The 18,640-nt window shown below is 44.0% G+C and overlaps 1 pseudogene; it reads right to left on the bottom strand.

Moving 5' to 3' along the window:
• Window positions 1-11,248: 11,248 nt before the first annotated feature.
• LOC133424215 (uncharacterized) lies at window positions 11,249-13,632 on the bottom strand (annotated as a pseudogene).
• Window positions 13,633-18,640: the final 5,008 nt, after the last annotated feature.

Raw genomic sequence — 18,640 nt, 5'->3', positions numbered from 1 at the left:
GGTCAGGAAAGTGTCTGCAGACCCCTCACATCCTCACACAATCTTCAAACGTGTGACACAGAGAGCTGCACACCGACACCACCGCCTCAGAGACACTTCCTCCCTCAGGATCATCACTCTGCTGGACTTCCAACGGTCTCAGAGGGAGGAACATTTGTGCGGCATCTTCACGTCTGTAGATGCTGGTTCTGTCTTGTATTTGGTGTGCATGTTTTTTGATTGCTGTGGCTTTTTATTTTTATTTCTTTCTTTCCAAAACAATCAAATTTTCCAGAGCAAGATTAAAAAAGGAGAACAAAAACTAAATCTGCAAGAAATGAAAAGTTTGATTCACACTGTCAGACATTCAGTCAAAATGAGGATGGATAAACATCAGGATGAGTGTTTCTTGGCCGGGTTCTGGTTCTTGCAAATCCCCGGTTTGTCATTTTTGTGTCCAGTTGTTCAAACAATGGACCATCATCCTTTGTGGTTCTGCACATACGCAAGTTTTTGGCATCCTCGTCTCTGAAGCTGAGCAGCTCGTGGATCTCTTCGTCTAACCAGTTACTCATCTTGCAGACATAGATCCTACCTGTGACGTGCTGCTACTGTTTTTACTGTCATCAGCTCTTTTTAAATTTTTTGAAATAATAATAAAGAAATTAAAGCTGACCTGTTGATCGGGCCCTCGCGCGCATGCCCCAAATTCACGCATTTTAACAAGTTCAAACGCTTTCAAGCCACACATGGCATTTCTCACGTTGAGAAATTAACCCCATGGCACAGTAATTCCAACAGCCCACCTTACAAACAAGTCAAGGTACGGTACCGTGCGCCGAGCTCTCAGCTGAGAGCAGCTCTCTGGAGTTGCCAACCTGCCAGACAAACAGAAATCAGGTAAGGTCTGCGTAGCATAGCGGAGGTTATAACACCCATTGCTCTTAAAACACACACAACGAATCAAACTCATCACCAGGGGCGAGAGTGAGGTCTTCCTCCAACCATGTTTCCCACGTTCGGCCTGGGGCAGGGGGGACCATTGGAGGGACTGATGGCCGGACCCAGGTATGGGCTCGCCATGCTGCCTGGGGGGGCTGCTGGGCTGTGCCGGGCCTCCAGGGGGTAGGTGGGAGTGGTGAGAGAATGATTGTCCATGTCTTTGTCAGTGAGTGTATGTTGGTGTCTGTGGGGGTGGCTTTCCTGCGGGGGAATGGCGGCCTGTCCGGGGTGTGCCCCTGCCTCTCGCTGTAGTTGTCTGTGACGGGCTCCGGCAGACCCCCTTGACCCTGCAAAGGATAAGGCAGGGATATAAAATGGATGAATGGTTGTCCGTTGTCTTAGCTGGGTTTGGGACTCTTTGCTTTGGGCGTGTCTGGGTGGCTCCTTGTCGGGGGGTTCCCGTGCTCCATCCCCGTCTCCGCTTCCCCCCGCTGCCCTTGCAGTTGGGCGCATCTTTGGCTCTGGGGTTCCCGCTTTCATTGGGGTGGGTGCCGGCCCGCGGGCGTCGGCTGTCGGGGTGGCCCCGTCTCTCTCCGGGCAGGCTGGCGCCTCGCAGGGTGGGAGTCGTTGGCCTGGAGGGTGGCTGGTGCTCGGCTGGGTTCTGTTCCATCAATTCAATTCAATTCCATTTTATTTATATAGCGTCTATTGAAACAGAAGTTGTCTCTAGGCGCTTTCCAGAGACCTAGAACATCACCGTAGGTTTCCTGGCTGCTTCCTCCCGTGGTCATGGGGGCTCCGCCCGGGGCTTCCCTCTGTCGTTTGCTGGGAGGGGGCAGGGCTTGCTGGCGGGGGAATTCCTCTGGCTGCTGGTGGCCTGGGTTCGGATTTCTTCCTTGTCGGCTTCTGGTCTCTCTGGTTATTGTGCCCTCTCTCCTCAACTGTAGTTGCAGTTTATGTAAAAGCTTGTTTTCACTTTGCACAACCACATTTACACAGACATACACACTTCTCATTCATCTACATACTCAGTTTTGGGGGACAGATAATCACAATAGCCGAGTCTTGATTCAGTTTTAGAGACCTGAAATGTTTGCTGTTTGTGTCTGTGCCTGTTCCCGTTTCTGGTCGTTTGTTTTCTCCCTTGCAGATTCCCGTTGTGTGTTTTCCTGTGTTTCTCTCATTTCACATTTGCAGCGGATGCCACCCGTCAACACCCCCCACCCCCCACCCCATATCCCTCTTATATATATGTTTAAAAAAAAGAGATTTAGAAGATTAAAATGCATACATATGCTTAAAGCATATATCAAGGGCCGAAGAACATAACCTCCTATCTGAAAATTTAACTTTTTTGGGAAAACACAAAAAACTGTGTTGTTTTCTTGTAGAATGCTATTTTTTAAGGATACCCCTATCGTAACCTAACCCTACCCCTACAGGCTGAATAGGTGCAGTCCACCTTGTGATGTCATCCAAAGTGAAAAACACCATCCAAAGCATATATCGGCCCTTGATATATGCTTTAATTTTTTACCATTAATATAGGGACAAGGGAAAAAAACACACACACAAACCCCCCGCCCCCCCGCATTTAAATTTTTCTTTAGTATCGGCCAATGTAAAAGGCCTTTTATCCAACTGCAGGCATTGTTTTAAAACTTGTATCCATATCTTTTACTCCCACAATTTCCCTCAGAGACAAAATGCTGTGCTTGCCATATTGTTTTTTCATTAGTTGATACGGTGCATTTTTCCACCAATAGATGAGTCATGTTTTTGCAAACAGTGTGTATGTGTCCGTGCGTGCATGCGTGCGTGCATGTTTTCTTTTGCGCTTCTCAGTTCTTTTCCAATAAAGCTCTTTTTCACATTTATTCCTGATCTGAACATGATGGCAAAGCGCAGAAAAAACATACCGTATTTCAGTTATCATAACTCTGGTTTTAGTAGGCCTGTCAATGCAATTTAAAAAAATATAATTTAGTCTGCAGTCTGCATTAATGCCAGACTGGGAAAAAGAGTCTGGTTTGGAGTATGGTGATACATTTTGAAAAATGTTGATCACTATTCCCCAAAGCCCAAGAAGACATCCTTATCTTATTTCTTCTTATTTTTTTGTTCTTAGTCTTATTTTTATACAAACCAACAGTCCACAATCACAAGATATTCAGTTTACTGTCACAGACTGACAAACGAGGTAATTTCTTGTATTGATGAAAGCATCTTCCAGATGGAGCTGGTTGATGTGCGGTCCTCATTTGCTCTTAAATAGCACTTACAGTCTGAGGGTTTCAGTGGACCTTCGGGGACTGATACTGTTAACCAGTATCAGTCCCCACAATAAGGAAACCTGCACTGCTAATATTGACAATGTTTGGATCTACCTACACCTGTGAGTCCAACTTTTCTCATATGAATAGCATCAAGACGTTGACGTTGAGATGATTCAAACAGGCCAGCTTTGAATTTGCATTACACTACTACTCTTGTCGCTTTACCATGCAGCAGTTACATTCTTTATAATCCTTCCCTGCACCAACACACCTGATTCTAATTAGGCTTAGGCTATTTACACCCGGGTGCAAGTACTGCTACCCTGCTACCAATATCAATGTATGCTATTGCATTCATGTATTATTAGAAATTAAAAAAAAAAAAATATTTATAAAAAAAAAAATCCATCAGCTCAACAGTGATTGACAGGTATTCACACCACTTTTGATGAACTTCATTTAATCTCGTCAAAATATCTTACAATGACATGAAAATAAGAGCAAAATTTGTTCATATGAAAGTGTGAGAGCAGACGTTTGCCTGTCTCTATTGTCTGACATGGTTCCAATTTCAGAGTGGTGCACGTGCGCATGGGCAACGCATTTGTTTTCATATGTGAACAGGGTGTGAATAGCTCAGCTGGTGGGGGCTTGCTATTTGTATCCTGGTGCAAATAGTCACTCCGTTTTAATTAATGGTCCTCATTGGGGAGTGGCAGCCTAGTGGTTACAGAATTGGACTGGAGTGTGGAGGACCAGGTTCAAGCAGAATGCAACCCAGGTCAACCACCCTGGGCTCCTGAGCAAGGCCCTCAACCCCAGCTCCCCGGGCACCGTTCACATGGCAGCCCACTGCTCTCTAGTCTAATTAGAGATGGGTTAAATGCAGAGACCTCCCTTTTAAAGGGAGGAAGTGGCAGCCTACTGGTTACAGAGGAGGGCTGGAGTCTGGAGGACTCCAGACTCCAGACTGGTTGCAACTGGATTGCAACCAAAGTCAACCACCTTGGGCCCCTGAGCAAGGCCCTTAACCCTTACTGCTCCCCGGGCTCCGTGCCATTGCATGGCAGACCACTGCTACTAGTTCAACTAGAAAATGGGTTAAATGCAGAGAAAGAATTTCCCTATTGTGGGAGTACTAAGGGAAGCATTTTTATTTTTTTTTTTATTTTATTAGCTTGTCACCAAGGTCTGCACAACTCTGTTGATGACACAGGCACTTGTATCACTGTGTGCTGAAGCAGGATAGCATCTAAGGGGGGCTCCAACACCAGGGTTGGGAAACACTGCACTAGTGTAATCGTGATGTATATGCCTATTTTTCAAATCTTAACCCTTTCTGTCTTTGGGTCAAGGGAGGGTGAAGGAAGAAACGAAGGAATGGAGGAAAGAAGGAAGTAAGGAAGAAAGGAGAAAAGAAGTAAGGAAGTAGGAAAGGGAGTAAGGAAGGGAGAAAAGATGGAAGGAAGTAGGAAAGGGAGTAAGGAAGGGAGAAAAGATGGAAGGAAGGAAAGAAGGAAGTAAGGAAGAAAGGAGAAAAGAAGGAAGGAAATAGGAAAGGGAGTAAGGAAGGTAGAAAAGATGGAATGGAGGAAGGGAGAAAAGATGGAAGGAAGGAAAGAAAGAAGGAAGGAAGAAAGGAGAAAAGAAGGAAGGAAGTAGGAAAGGGAGTAAGGAAGGGAGAAAAGATGGAACGGAGGAAGGGAGAAAAGATGGAAGGAAGGAAAGAAGAAAGAAAGGAGAAAAGAAGGAAGGAAGTAGGAAAGGGAGTAAGGAAGGGAGAAAAAATGGAGGGGAGGAAAGAAGGGAGAAAAGATGGAAGGAAGGGAGAAAGAAAGGAAAGAAGGGAGGGAGGAAGGAATGGAGAAAAGGAAAGAAAGAAGGGAGGGAAGAAGGAAGGAATGGAGAAAATAAGGAAAGAAGGAAGGAAAAGCAAAGAAGGTAATAATGGAACGAATGACGGAAGGGAGGTAGGAAGAAAAATGAGTAAAGGAGGGTAAAAAAGGAGGAAAATAGGAAAGGAAGAAGGAAGGAGAGAGCAGGAGGAAAGAAGGGTAGAAGAATTGGGTCATTTTGACCCAAAGACAACACAAGGGTTAATTTTTGGTTTATATACGTGTTATGAGTGAGTGCATTAAAAAAAGAATGTGCCATCGTCCAAACATGACCCAACCCTCCGTGTTTGTGTATTGGTATGTATAAAACAGGGGTGGGTGGAGGGGGAGTAGGTCAAGGCTTGATGGGTATATCTGCATAGCGAGCCCGGGGCGGCCACAGGAGCCGCGGGCTCACATCCCCACCACCAGGAACCCCCCCTGCACCAGAGGCAGACTGATATACCTCTCAACCGCAAGCCAGGTACCCAGACCGGCCCCAGGGAGGGCCCCCGGGCAGGACCGCCACCGACCAGACAACCAAGACGGAAGCGCCCCCGGGACAAACATCCCAACATAGGGGGAATAAAAGTATGAGCATGATACCAATTCTGACAACCACCATGAAAGGTTTTGACACTCCCCCCCGCTCCACGGATATAGATCAGGCTGAGGAACAATATGCTAATTGTACCCAAGGGAAACAGGAGTAAAGTTGGCATTTTGTACTTGTTTATTCTAATTTATTTTGTTTGATTATTTATTTATTAGGGCCCGAGCACTGACAGTGCGAAGGCCCTATTGTATCTGTAGGAGTTTTTGTTTTTCTCATCCTCGTTTTTCTTCTGACGAAATGAGGGCCTTTTTTCCCCCTAAACGTGCCCCAAAAGTCACAAAATTTTGCACCAAGGCAGGCCTCGCGAAAAATTTGATATTTAATGGTTTGCATTAATGGGCGTGGCCTAATGGCTCAACCGCGCCCCCTAGAAAACTTCGTGCCTCAAGCCCCACAATACGGTTTGACGTACATGCACAAGTCTATTGGCGCCATGGCCGAAACCGAACAGGAAGTCGGCCATTTTGAATTAATCATGTAATTTTGGCACAATTTATGCCATTTCTTCGGCCGCTTCTTCGCCCGAACCGCAATGTGTACCCAGGTGTGCTATACATCAAAATGTGCGTCTCGATCCTGCAAATATGCGCATTACTTTTCTCAGTCCAAAGCATTACCGTGGCAACGATAGACGCCAAAAAGCGCGCTCCCCCTTCATCTGATTGGTCCATATTTGATAGTAGTCCCTACTTTCTGCCATAACTTTTGAATGGTTTGACAAAGAGGCGTGGGTGGTGTCATCGGACACGGTTTTGAGTCCTTGAACATAATTGGTGCAAATTAGCCCTGCCCCTTCTTCTGATTGGTCGATATTTGATAGTTCCTATTTTCTGCCCTAAATTTTGATTGGTTTGATATAGAGAGTCGTGGGTGGTGTCATCAGACACGTTTTTTGACTCCTTGACTTTTATTGGTTAAAAATTGCACGCACAAGGGCCCATTCAACACTGCTTGCAGCTTTGATTTTTAATTATTTTTTTTCCTGCAAATAGAAGTGGTGAAGTCTGAAGTTATTATAGCAGATTAGCTGAGGGTCGAAATATGTATCATACATTTAAAAATGTAGTAAATGTTTTCCAGATTTGGTCAAAATGGGAGGTTTTGTTTTTAATTGAGGCAGATATTTTTTCCTTTGATATGAAACCAATACGTGTGGAAGGTAATATTATGGATTTTTTAGTTGTCCAGTTCATGAGGATTTTTTTCTTGGCGATGATTAGGGCAATAGAGAGGATTTTACAGGAGATATTTTCCAGTGTTATTATAGAAAGATCTCCCAAAAGACAGAGCAAATTAATTTGATTATGATAATGAAGATAATTATCCATTAAAAAACGCTCATCCTAACAAAGAAATGGCAAAAAAAGTGAAAAAAAATTAACAAGAAAAACATCGGCTGTGAGCTGGAGAACTCCTGTCAGAAGTTGAGGTCTGGAAAAATATTTTATTTGGCAGCACTTCCTCCGATTTTAGCTGTAAAAAGAAGAGTAACATGCTATAGTTGTGTAGTTGCATTGCATTATGGATATCATTGTTTCTTGTCTTGTGTCGCGTTCCGTGAAGAGTTATGGGTTTATTGTGTTCGTACAGGTTTGTGAATTATTTAGATTCAGTGATAGTGCATCATTATTGTATTTTAAAAATCGGAATTTAATTTGATGGGCCCAATAGGCCTATACGTGTGTTTTGAGTCTTACAACTCCCAGAATATGTGTCCACAATCACCTCTCTCATAAATATAACAATCTGAACAGCATGGATTTATATTTAATCCTAATCCTGCAGTAAATCTATTTGTTATTTGCTGATTTCTGTCCATGTTTCATTATGTTTTTGCTTCCTAAGTCTCGTCTTCACTGGACTTGTTTACTATGGACTTCCTTAGCTACCAAGATGGCTGCCGAGTCCGAGTCCCACAATGCAATGGGCTCAATACACGTTTCTAGTGGGTTTTAAGTGTGTCATGGTCCATTTCAGACACCTCAGGGCCCAAATTGAATCAAGTTGATGAGAAAACACCTGAAATATCTTAGGTTTTTACATTACAAAGTAAAAACTTGAGTTTTTATTTACAAAGAAACTGTCTCTAAATCCGGGTTGTAACCTGCTTTAGCTTGTACACGTTGCCCCAATGCAGCACAGTTTCCATTTCGATTAAAGCACCATCTCAGTGAGTTAATGTTGTTCCACATGGTCCAATAAGTGGGCTGATGAGCAGCTCTATAAACCCAACGCTGCTGCTACACAACAGGATACATGTTTAATGACCAACAGTGTGTTTGAATGCGCCGCAGAAGATGTTGCTGTCACTTCGGATCCTGCATTATCCCTTCCCACCCGCCCCCAACACACCTCTTAGACAACAGTGCCAACCGGACTCGTGAATTATGGAGAAAGGAGAGCGTTTTAATGGAGAGTGCGTGTCTGTTGGTGAAGGTGTGTACTTCTATATTTAGTAGACCAGAAACACAAGACACAAATGTATCTAGGTACAGCTGAGTGAACAGCTAAATAAATACTTTTTTAAATAATAAGTGCATTTTATGAGGACCCATTTGCATTACAACATAACAACTTTATTTGACAGTGTCATTATCCAATAAAGTGAACACAAACAGCCAAGCGTCCTAAGAATTATGGGTCTGCGTCACCTATTTCTGGAAACCAAAATTTCCATATCACATTCCTATTTCTCAGCCCGAGGAGTCCAATGTTTCTGTGAACATGCAACATCAGTTTGGGAAGAACGTGCAGTCTTACATGCCAAAGTTTTTGCCACCGCAACCTTTATACTCTATTTTATTATCTAACCCAAACCTGTTGTTTGAGTTTCTTAAAATAACTAAGGAATGTTGTCTGTGTATGTAACCAGAGAAGAGTTTAGAAAAGAGGGGGAAACCCCAGTAAAAAAGGACCACAGACTGATTTATTTATATGCCTTGAAATCAATTTATATTCTTTTTAGAAACAAAAACAAAATTTTTCCTGAGCAGGATTTAAAGCTCCAAATTAATAATATTGAAATCCAACAAGTTTCATGTGTAAAATTTCTTGGTGTACTAGTGGATGAAAGATTGTCCTGGGGAAAACATATTGAGTATGTATGCAAAAAAATGATGAAGTCCTATGGCATTATTAGTTTCTTTCTTAGTTAATCAGTCCCGTCTCATGATATTATAGTCTAATTTATCCATACTTGACATATTGCAACATTGTTTGGGGCGCTTCTTATTCTTCGTACCTTAATCAATTATTTTTAATTCAGAAAATATTTTTGAGAATGATCTCATTTTCTACTCATCAAGCACCTTCTGCACCCTTAAGCTGGGCATACACTGTGCGATTATAAATAAATCGTGGGCTCTGAACTTTTGAACTCCGCGATCTAGTCGTGCAGTGTGAGATGGGGCAGTCTCATACGATTTAAAATATGGCACAGTGTATGCCCAGCTTTATTTAGCAAATTTAAATTATTATCAATTTTTTCTATTAATATGTTTCAAACATGCCTGTTTATGTTTAAGTTCATTCATTCCAAACAAGACATTCCAGACACTTTTCATCATTTGTTTCTGTTATCATCAGATATTCATTGTTATTCAGTTAGAGGTGGGAAGAACTTTCATTTACCTCTTTGTCTTTTACCTGCAGTCACAAATCCTTTATCAAATTCCATGGCCCTCAACTCTGGAACTCTTTAGATAGGTCTCTTAAGTTTGCATCATCCTTAAAAATGTTTAGGACCAGCTTGCTGGGGAATCTCTTATCTAGGCAAAATTAATAGGCTATTCTAATTGAAATTGCCATTTCATGGATATTTTTTGTTTGTGTGTTTCTTGTGTTTTTTTTGTTTCTTTTACCTTTTCTTTTTTCCTTTCTTTTCTTTTTCTATTGATTGATTTGTTTTTGTGATTTTGTATTGAGGGGGAGGGTTTTTTATAAGCCCCTCGGGCTTCTTTTCCTCTCCTGCACAATTATTTGTCCTTGTATTGTTAATATAATTACTGTTTTATCATTGTGCATATGAATAAAAAAAACAAAAACAAAAAAAAAACAAGGAGAACCAGACAAACCGTGTGTTGTCACCAAAATAAGTTTCATAGATAGGCCTATACAGCTGTGATCCAGACCCTTCCAGGTGGTCATGGTGGCTGATCTGGAGCAGGGACCTGGAGTGGTGCCCAGCTGACCCCTGGGAATGCCGGCCCAGCCCCTGGCCGTGGGCCAGCCACTTCTGATCAACCACACCTTCTACCAGGTGATACTGTGGACGAAACAGCCAGTTGGTTGAACTGTTTTTGTAGCAGGTTGTAAATGTTTGTCCTTCCTGCAAAGTTAGACATTTTAACAAGTTGCTCAGTGGAGATTGACTTGCTTTTGGAGCCATTTGGAGAAACTTTGAAATCGCTGCTTCGATTAAAAAGTCAGTTTCACTAGTCCCTTGGCTAGGACAAAACAATATAATGTCACAGTGATATGCTGTTCAATGAAGAGGATATATATATATAGTTTCCTTCAAGAGGTGCAATATTTCCTCCCCAGTGATTTTTTTTCATAAAGCATTGTGTTATTCTGCAATCTAAGGACATTCCCCCTCCTCTACTTTATGGTCCACAATCAGCATCAAGCCCTAATGTTTCTGACTGCTTCACTGTGTTGACGCTGAATAAAGCACATGCTGAAAATGATTCTACCTCATTCACACGCAGCAGAGCTGGCCACAGTTTCCCTGTCACTATTTTTGCAGACTCCTCCGTTTTGATTACCACGGCAGCAGGGTTCGCTGAGTTATTGATGAGAAACAGGATGAGAGACAAAGGTCATAATAGAGCCGGTCCCAACCAAGTGCTGGTTCTCCAACTTTGGTCGTATGCCAGATGGTATTTTTTCAAGCTTGTCACTGGCATGTTGCTCCTGCCATAGCCACACATAACCCTAATACATGCTTTCAGATCACCATTTAAAGTAGCACTATGTAACTTTTCCACCTTAGTCTAATATTTGGTCTGCGTCGCCTCAACGCGTAGTTACAATTTTTGGGAGATACGCGTCAGTGACGGCGTCAGTGACGGCGTCAGTGACGGCGTCACTGACGGCGTGTGGTCTGCGTCGACGCAAACCACACGCCGTAGGCACGGCGTTGTTTTGACGCAGAACCATAACTCAGCCTTGAGTCTCACCAAATCAGACTTCTTCTCCCATTAAATCTCATATATCCCACAGATGCATTTGGACTCGGAGACAACTTTCTGGAGGCTCCTTTTCCTCTTTGGTCGGGAGCACACAGTAATAAATTGTTTCATAAAAGATCATTTAGCAGACGCTTTTATCCAAACCGACTTACATCTGAGGGAACAACACAAGCACAAAATCACATAGGCGGGTACAGCTGGATAAGTGCTCGTCAGACTGCTGAGAGTCCAGTTGGACACAGGTGCTGTCACGCCAGTGCTAGAATATATATATTAAATAAGAAAGCTACGTCTAAGAAGCTACGTCTAAGAAGACACCATCTTGTCATAAGTGCATGCATCTTACTAGATACTGAAGTGCTCCTTAAAGAGCTGAGTCTTTAGCTTGCTCTTAAAAGTAGGTACAGACCTTGTAGATTGGATAGAGTTAGATAGGTCATTCCACCATCGGGGAACAATGGAGGAGAAGAGTCTGGCTACCTATTTCATGCCACGTTGTGGTGGAAGCACCAGGCGTCTTTCACTGGCTGAGCGGAGCTGTGGAGAGGGAGTGTATCTGGATCACGTAGTGAAGGTATTGAGGAGCCGTTTGGGTAAGTGTTTGGTAAGCCAGAAGCAGAGCTTGGACCTTGATGCTGCAACTGGAAGCCAGTGCAGAGAGATTAGCAGCGGAGTGACATGAGCTCTCTTGGGTTGATTGAAAACCAGACGTGCTGCTGCATTCTGGATAATCTGTAGCGGTTTAACTGAGCATGCAGGAAGGCCGACCAACAACGAATTACAGTAGTCAATACGTGACATGACCAAAGCCTGAACCAAGAGCTGTGTCATACAGTATGTTCTGTCAGGAAAGGTCTGATTTCCCTGATGTTGTAGAGAGTGAAACACCAAGACCGGGAAACCGACGAAACATGCTCCTTAAAGGTCAGCTGGCTGTCTAACATGACACCAAGATTCCTAGCAGAAGATGTGAGCACACGTGTGGTGGAATCTAGCTGCATGCTTATCTAAGGAGGTTAGGAGTGACTGGCTGGGCAAACAATGAACTCAGTTTTGGACAGATTTAGCTGAAGGTGATGGTCCTTCATCCAAGCAGAGATATCAGAAAGACTGGCCGATATTCACATTGAGACGGCCGTGTCACCAGGTGGGAAGGAAAGGAAGAGCTGTGTGTCATTAGCATAGCAGTGGTAGGAGAAGCCATGAGAGGTGATGATTTTACCTAGTGGGGTGGTGTATAGTGAAAAGAGAAGAGGGCCAAGCACCGATCCCTGTGGCACTCTGGACACTCGTCCTTGCCATGATACTCTGAAGGATCTTCGTGCGAGGTAAGACATGAACCACAAGAGGACAGATCCTGAAATGCCAAGCATTGACAGTGAGGAGGGGAGGATGTGGTGGTTGACCGTGTCGAAGGCAGCAGAGAGGTCGAGCAGTATGAGGACTGACCACAGACCAGATCAGTTTTGAGGCGACTAGAAGTTTAGAGACTTCGTCCTCGTTTAGAGACTGGAAGGAGCAGAGAGAGGTGCCAGTGGCCGGTTGGGGTGGACTGAGGTGGGCAGGCTCAGAGAAATGGTTACTGACAGTAGCAACCTTTTCAGTAAAGAAGGAAGACAACTTTTCTGCATACAACCCAGTGGGTGGTTGAGCAGGTGGTTGAGAGAGAAGAGAATGAAACGCCATGAACAGTTGTCAGTTGGGAGCATTTTGGATTTTATTCTGGTAAAAGGATACCTTGGTAGCCTTCAAGCTGGATGTGAAAGAAGAAGTTTTTGTCGGTACTCAGACAAGTCAGTGTGCTCTCTGGATTTGTGCTACTTTCTTTCTGCTGCCCTAAGTCCAGCTCTGTGTTCCCTCAGAACCTCTGCGAGCCATAGACTGGGAGGTTTCTGTCCAGCTGGTTTGGACACCAGAGGAAAGTTTATCCAGAGAAGAAGCGAGTGAGGAGCAAAGTGTTTCTGTAGCCTCATTAACAGATAGTGTGGGAAAGTCTGAGAGGGAATGGAGGTTAGAGCAGACCTTATTTAACAGCTGTGAAGGGCTGAGAGAACGTAAGTTTCTGTGGTAGGAAACCATCTTTGGAGTCAGCTGAATGACATGAGGAAGGGAGATGGAAAATGTAACCAGGGAGTGGTCTGAGAGGTGCAGTGGTGCGACACACACGTCAGCTGTAGTGCAGTTTCTGGTCAGAACAAGGTCAAGGATGTTACCAGCTTTGTGTGTTGGAGGAGTCTGGACCAGTGTAAGATTGAAAGAGTGGATGAGAGCCAGAAACTCATTTGCCTGTGTTTTGCCGATGTGAAGGTTCATATCTCCCAGTACAATTAGTGGAGAGCCATCATCAGCGATGTCACAGAGAATCATGTCCATTTCAGAGATGAACTCATCTAGGTTTCCTCCTGGAGGGCGGTATATGACCAGAATGTAAGCAGTGAAGGGCTTAGAGATTTTTACTGCAGCGATGAGCAGTTAGCAATGGGACGGATGGATGTGAAAATCCACTTTTTGGACATAAGAATTCCTGTGCCACCTCCTCATCCAGTAGAGCGAGGTGTTTGAGTGAATTCTCCATCTACGGATAGAGCAGCTGGTGTAGCTGTGTTTTCTGTGCGGATCCAAGTCTCTGTCAGGGCTAGGACCTGAATGTCTGAGAGATGTAACAATGAACTGATGAACTCTGTTTTGTTATCTGTGGACTGACAGTTCCAGAGACCAAAGGTAACAGAGGATGTGGCAGACGGATATACCATGGGGTTTACCAACACAGGTTTTGCGGATTGCGCTGCCTACGGGAGGCGCGTCTCGGTCTGTATCCATAGGGGACCGGGATTGGTTTGAGACACATTTGCACTACTTAGTTTGGAACTTTGCTCGGTGGACTTGCGCAGGTAGACTCGCAGGTCTTTATCTTACGTGGTCTTTCTGCTTTCCCCGAGCAGTTTACAAAACCGTGGGTGTGGCCCGCGCCAGTGAGCTAAGATATTAGACAGAGAGACACGGCAGAGTCAGACTAACATAGGCAATCAAGTGCCCGAAACCAACGCAGAAACTCACTTCAGATGCCCACCGAAACAGACTGATCACTCTCTAGAGCCGCGGACGGCAGAGAGAGCCGCGGGCGGCAGAGAGAGCCGCGAACGGCAGAGAGAGCCGCGAACGGCAGAGAGAGCCGCGAACGGCAGAGAGAGCCACAAACGGCAGAGAGAGCCGCGGACGGCAGAGAGAGCCGCGGGCGGCAGAGAGAGCCGCGGGCGGCAGAGAGAGCCGCGAACGGCAGAGAGAGCCGCGAACGGCAGAGAGAGCCGCGAACGGCAGAGAGAGCCACGAACGGCAGAGAGAGCCGCGAACGGTAGAAAGTTAGACTAACAAAGGCAATCAACTGCCCAAAACCAAACCAGAAACTCAATTCAGACGCCCACCAAAACTGACTTATTTATCTGCCCACTACGCGTTACCACTGTAGGATCAATCCAGATGCCTCCAAGTCCATAGATGTCTCCTCTGGAGGGACTATGAAGGACCTGAGAATTTACTGCGAATGCAACATGTTTTTTGTTTTTTCTTAAACTGACATTGCTGCCTTGCATCTTCTGGCCCCCATCACTAAAGATGCTCCCATTGCTTGGATGTTCCACCGCTGAGATGAGAAGGGGAAACACGGATGCATTCACGTGGAAATTCTACAAAGGGAATCTTGGAAATATTCACTGCTAATCTGTTGGGACTTTAAAAGGAGCAGACTGCTATAGGAATAACATGACTGAAAAATTAATAATATAGCATTACTGCAGTAATTCATTGGGTATCTAGGACAGAAATAACACAACTAAATGCAGCTGCAAAATTAATGCTGTTTGTCAGTCAAATAAATTCTACTTTGTGCTTTCTCCAACCCCAGTTTTTTATTAAGTTTAGTTTAGAGTGCATCTGGCCTGTTAGCCTGCAGACTGAATGTACCCGCAGCTGTACCAGGTTGACTTGATACAGAGCATTTATAGCTGTTTTTTCTTCTATCATATCTCTGTCGCTTTCTGTCTCTAAAAAAATTATATATATTTTGCGCTGTTTGGTTTTAGCCACAGTACATAACACAAATGGTGGATCAATAAATCATATTTGAAAGCCAAACATTCACATATTTAGAGGAAATATCCAACACTGTGTCAATAATGATGATTAAAGGGAAAGCAAACCAAAACCTGGAGAATTAAATGACCTCAAGGAAGGATAGTTGTGTACAGACTTCATAGCTATTATGATTTATTCTGTTTAACTGCTGCAAAGGAAAGCATCCCTATTATGCAACATTGTCCAATCATTTACAGCCATTTCACATTTCCCATTACTTTAATGTAAAATGTTTAACTTATTAATGTGTATTAAACCATTCAGACAGATGGGTGTGGTGTCTTATTTGCCTCAGTAGTCTGGAGAACACTGGTGATGCACTCAATGAAAAATAACTTTGCTGCTTTAGCTATCTTCAGCAATAATCCTCATGGCCTCTTTTTATTTTGTTTGTCAGTTATTTAAAGGAGCTTGAGGCCGGATTGTGGCAGGATTTATGAAAAAAATCCGTATACATTTTAAGTTTTCTAGTAATAATGTCAGATGAAGCGTTCCAAACCCAAAAGAACGGCCGTCGTGGTGAAGGGTGGCGCTAGAGAGTCTCATTTCTTAAAAGGAGCCTCAAGCTCCTTTAAGATGTACCAGCTCCTATACATGGACTCTTATGTACCTTCAGACTTTAATTATACCAGCTGGTAGAGTCTCTGATATCTGAGTGAGTGACTTCATGGGGGTGGCTTTGGCATCATGTGTAGCTCAATTTTTTTGCTTTCAAGTTGTGTCGAACTATTTGGGCATCTATCAATCCACATTTAGACAAACAAACTGCCAATAAATCCATCCATCCATTCATTATCTCCTGCATGTCCTGGTTCAGGTCGTGGTTGAAGCAGCCTGAGCAGAGGTCCACGTATCCCTCTCCTCAGCCTCCAGCTCCACTCTGAGGAGACCGAGGCCTTCTGACACTACTAGTCCAGGGGCCAGAGCCCAACATTTCACTGGTCAGCACCACTCAAGGTGACCAAACTTACTTATGATTTTTGAAAAGATCCATGTCAGTAGATTATATTTTGGTATGATAACCTTCCTGAGTGGCAGCTGGATCAGAGTTATCAGCTCATGAAGTTACCCACCCCCTTCAGAAAATTACATTTTAGATGCTGCTGCATATCCTGGTTTAGACTCATGTACAGGAAATCTGTCAATGTGTCACAATATTGTCTTTGGTATCATTTTAAAGGGAACATTTTAAGCATTCATTGAAGCTAAGATGTGAATCTTTCTGACCAACATAGAGGTCACTGCAGCTCTTTAAACTAGAAACAACACACATTTTTACACCATTTTCACCTAAATGATATACTATCTTTTATCCCTGTGTCATCTAGGAACCACAGAGACACAAAATACAAAAACTGGAATACTCACAGGACCATAAGGATTCAGGAAATGTATAATATACCCCTACTATATTGTTGTTACAGGTCATTGTGAGCCTTAAACTAGAAGAGCATCATTAGGCTCCTATGAAACTATATCAGTTTCCCAAGTATATAAGTGCGTGTGTGAATGAATAAATGAGACGGAAAACATACATTTCTTTGTAGAAAGGCTCTTTATGAAAATAAGTCCATTTACTTGTATTAGTTTACAGCGCAGTCTTGAACATCCAATATGGCGGCGGCGTTGACGTATCGCATGAGCGCTCGATGAGGCGTCTACGTATATAATGTCTATGGTTGTAATGACAGGAAACCTTTTTGTTGCCAAAAGGGGCATTGATGAGCAGTACTCTTCTGTATTCATCCACAGACTGTAACTACGAAACATTATACAATGATGTTTTGTGGGGAAAAACCTACTAATTACATTTTCTCCTGATTGTAACCAGTCTGAGTGAGAGCTCTTCACCTCCTGCACCTTTTCAGAGCCTAGCCAATATAAAACATTTAATGTCTAGACGTACTGCACAAGAACATGAAAATAATTACAGGGACAGAAAAGAAGCAGCCCCTCACAGAGGACTTCCCATTAATTGACTTTCGCAGCGTAATGTGGTGTTTTCCTCTCCCACTCGTCATAATGGCTTACCACCTGACTGCTGTACACTCAATTAAAACTTCATAGAAAATTGACTTAAGTAGTCAGCACTTGCTGAGTGAGTTTCCTCCAGACTAATCAATGTGAGAGAAATCAGAGAAGGATGTTCTGATCATTTTATTTTTAATTTTCCTTCTGTCACATGAATTTAGTTGTATTCATCTGCAGCCTGGCTGCTATGGCTCCAGCTTCTGGACGTCACAGTCATCATCATTTAAGGTTCTGTATTCTTCTTTATTGGCAGCGGGCTGTTTTTCCTGCCATGTGAAAGTGAAGCATCTCAAGAGTGTGTAGCATTAGAAATGATGGCTGTAATAACCCCTCACTCACGCACATTTCCACACATCTGCCAAAATTGTCTGTATTATCTGTTTGGCAGTGATTAAGTGTGGCAGTAAAAAGACACAAGGATGCGGAATGACTGTCGGGTGGCTTTTCCAGAGAGCTGATGTAATTTCTCCCGCTGCCAACTCAGCCCCGTCGTTTGTCAGCCACCACTTGCGGCGCTGGCAGCCGCTCCGCCAACCACAGTCAATCATGCAGCTTATGAATCAGAGTTGCAGTCAATCGGTGCGGCCGTGGATCTGAACGGTAGCTGATTCCTCTGAGCAGGAAGCCATCGACGCGTCTGGCAGCTCCCAGCAGCTGCATGAATATCAGGCAGCAGGACGTCCTGGAGGCAGGCTCAGAATAATCAGCACAAACGCCTCGGAGATGAAAGATGGCTCACTTTGACTAAATCTTCCCTGTTATCAGCTAAGATTAGAACATGCAGAAGAAATCACAGGTTTAATGAAAGTGAACCAAAGAGTACTGAACTTTTATTTACATATGCGGGTGTCTGAATCACACCTCCTCTGTTAGCGCATAGAAAACTTGGCATTTAGTGATTCACAGGGAAATTTGTTTTATAGAGAGGACTCTAATGTCACAGCAGCAATATTGTTTTCTACTCTATTTACAGCATAATTATATGTCAGGGTTTGACATTTCCCCCAGTTTGTGTTTTCTGTTTTCCATCTGCCCTGATTGTTCGCACCTATGTCTTGTTACCCCCTGTGTATATCTGGTCTTGTCTTTCCCTGCTCCCTGTCGGTCCGTCCTGTTTGCTCCCTCCATGTTCTCGCCGTCAGATTTCCTGTTCGTGTTCCTGGTCCAAGTGTTTTGATCCTGCTAAGCAGTGCTTTTGGTTCTTGTTTTTTTGTTAAATAAACCCTGTTTTTTGGAACTCCTGCCTCCCGCTCTCCTGCCTCTGGGTCCTCAAACAACACACTCCCTGACAGAACGGACCGACTATGGATCCAGCGGGAGAAAGTTTTGCCTTCCGGCAATATGTCTACAGGGAGGCAGAACTCTCCATTCCTGGTTGGCAGGACCCTGAGGAGGAGGAATCTCCCTTCTGGGGAACACGCCTGGCTCGAGGGGGGCCGGGTTGTTCTCAGCCCCATGACTCGGCGCCAGCCCCAGCTAGCCTCAGTGTCGGTGGTGGTCCAGAACGCATCAGCCCCTGCTCCTGTGGTGGTCCCGGACCCCCCGCAGCCAGCGCCACGGACACTGGGCCCCCTCCGAAAAAAATCGGAGATGGTTCAT

The sequence above is a fragment of the Cololabis saira genome, chromosome 3 (genome assembly GCF_033807715.1).
Source record: "Cololabis saira isolate AMF1-May2022 chromosome 3, fColSai1.1, whole genome shotgun sequence".
Classification (NCBI taxonomy): domain Eukaryota; kingdom Metazoa; phylum Chordata; class Actinopteri; order Beloniformes; family Belonidae; genus Cololabis; species Cololabis saira.
The sequence above is the reverse complement of the archived record's forward strand: the minus strand, read 5'-3'. Positions and strand labels throughout refer to the sequence as shown.